General features: G+C 33.8%; 1 pseudogene across 1 annotated transcript; it reads right to left on the reverse strand.

The window, feature by feature from the left end:
- Positions 1-380: 380 nt before the first annotated feature.
- LOC306658841 (Golgi apparatus membrane protein TVP23 homolog B-like) lies at positions 381-1,038 on the reverse strand (annotated as a pseudogene). Its single transcript has one exon. The product of its transcript is annotated as a Golgi apparatus membrane protein TVP23 homolog B-like (transcript).
- Between the last annotated feature and the right edge of the window lie 1,763 nt (positions 1,039-2,801).

The following is a 2,801-nucleotide window of genomic DNA, read 5'->3' on the forward strand; positions in this document are numbered from 1 at the left end:
TCATACACAAGCCAAGTGCTCACTCTTAACCATGGAATCAACTTATTTCTGAAAATAACTTGAAGAAATAGTATGTAAAACACAGTGACCTTTGAGATAGACTGTCCTATGTTCTATGGATCAAAATGAAAACATCTCTGTAACAAATGTAAACAAACACATTAATTTGGGATATACTGATATATTACTATATGAATACATATGTACACCTTAAAATAAATTCTGACAATGCTTCTAATGATACCATACTTCCTAGCCTCAACTACTAAAAAAGAAAACAAAAACTTTGTTTGAAAAAAGGATAACAGTTTTCATACTAAATTTTTAAGTGGAAATAATAAAATAATGTTCCTTTTTTCAACTGGGCTGAACTCTAAACAGTTCATAATCAAGAATCTCTTCAGTGGTTCCCCACCGTCACAGAATACATAAGTTTTCTCCCTATTCAAGAAGTCTGATCATCTCTGGTGTTGTGTGTTAAAAACTGCTTTCCAAGATACAAGGTATCCATGCTGGTTAAATTCTTCTGGCTGCCCACTTTGCACGGGACGGAATCATACAGGTTGGCACCCTTTATGAGAACCACAGCCAGCCACTTCACCCAGGAGAAGAGTGCATTAAAAGCAAATATCACCCACAGTACTGGACAGGCAATCACTCGCCAACAGATTCTTGATTCAGCATCTGAAACAGTTGTTTCCTGAGGAGTTGCCTTCCTGGACTCAAACACCCGATTACTCTTTCTATCCTCATCAATATGATTCCACCACCGAAGGCCAACCTTCAGTCTACCTGTGACATTCTTCACTGCCCAAAAGTCACATGACAAGAATAAGATAATTGTCACCACACAGGCAATAAAACTGCTGTTGAACAATTCACAGAGAAGATAGACTGTAATGGCACTGACCCAGAAGAACAAATGGAAAAATGATGTCACTGGATGTCCAATTTGGGTTTTCTTGGCCTATTAGTTGTCTCTTCTACATCAAACAATGAAACATCTTTGGTGGCATCATTGCTATCCTGTGACAACATGGCCACCCTACACCAGCCCATTTCGTGGAGGGACATCAGTGCAGCGGCAGTCAGGTCTGGTCTGCAACATACATAGCCTGGTCCCCAATAGAATTAAGAATTCTAATTAATATATGTGATTAAAATTACTAGAAAGTCATACAAGGAAAGTAAGGTGTATTTTGATAAGAAAAGGCATAGGGATGCTTTTTTGTTCAGAAAAGAATAATTTCCTGCCAAATAAAATGACCCGTTATTCAAAATGAGAAAGAAGAGAAGAGTGGAACAAAAACGAGGTTGAAAAGCAAAATAAAAGCACTATTAAATGTTTATGGAAGACAAATTGGAGAAGGACTTTCATCCTGTGTGTTTAAGGTGACTGAAACTGAGTGAATATATTTTAAGAGTTTAAAATTGAGCATTCACATCAAAAGAACATCGGACAAAACTAGATGCTGGTTTTTTTTTTTTTTTTTCCATGTTAAAATGGCAAATTTCTCTTAGATTATGGTTCTATTTTTAATAAGAGATTATTATCTTCTTTATTATTATTATTATTTTCTTTTTCTTTTAAATAATTGGCCTGAGAAACAAAGATTTCATGTTCTACAAGATAATTTCCTGTGCTTCATGTGTCTTCTTGACGTTTTTGATTACTTAAAAAACTGAGACTTTTTAATATTAAAAGAAAATTTTCCCCTTCTTCCCTCCCTCCCTCTCTCTCTTTCTCAACTATATAACTCTCTGTATTTGTATCTTTAAAATTCTTTAGTTACCTTGTTATTGCTTTATAGTGATCTGTGATCTTATTTAATTGTTTTAAAGTTTTTCTCATTTTTGACAATTTTCAGAAAATAAAATTTTAAATTCAGTCTTTTTGACCTCAGACTAACTTTGGGAATATCAAAATGGCCCCTGGAATAGCTTGAAAAAATTCATTTTCTTTACTTATATAAAAAGATATGTTAATATAATTAGGCTTATTTGACATATTAAATTACATGGTAAGTATTGTCAAATCGGAAGTGATACAAGATGTTCTTAGATTATCTTTGTGTTCATGTAAATGTTTTACAAATTGTATGAAATGCATAGAAATTTGTCAGTACTCTCACTGTTTAGCTATGTTTGGCAGGATGTTTTCATTTGAATTTTGGTTAGTATGTTAAACAATAATTCGCTACAAAGATATCCTTGTCAATTGTATCACTTTTGTAGTGATACAAACTAGATCACCAAATCTTTTACCGTGGATATTTTTAGGTCTTCTGTCCTTTACAGAGATAAAGCTGGTCTTGGTTTACTTTGATTCTTTTTGAGAATACCCATAATCAGCTACAATTTTCCTCTTCAAGGAGATTAATGAGAAAGACTTTGACCAGTACTTGAGAATCCAGGTTTCTGATAACCAAGGCTATCCCACTGGATTGCATGAGAATTTCAAGAACTCTAATGAAGAAACTGGTGGTTTTATGAAACTGCTAACTCCAAAATTAAGAAGAACGAGAATTAGTTATAAGGCAGTAAATGAACATATAGAATGATTGTAAGCTCTTTAAATACTTTTTTTGTCTGAAATATTGAATACTGAATGATAGACCTTATTTAAAAGGTACCCCACTACACTAAGAAGAAAGGAACATCCTTACCTCTGGGGCTTCAGGAACATAGAAAAGAATTTGAGCAAACAAACCTTGCTATGTTCCCTCTAGTTTATAATCCTTAAATAAGACTTTCTTTGTCCAGTTATATGTCTCCACAATTATCCCCTCCCTCAGAAATCC

Source organism: Sciurus vulgaris (genome assembly GCF_902686455.1).
Source record: "Sciurus vulgaris genome assembly, chromosome: 4".
Classification (NCBI taxonomy): domain Eukaryota; kingdom Metazoa; phylum Chordata; class Mammalia; order Rodentia; family Sciuridae; genus Sciurus; species Sciurus vulgaris.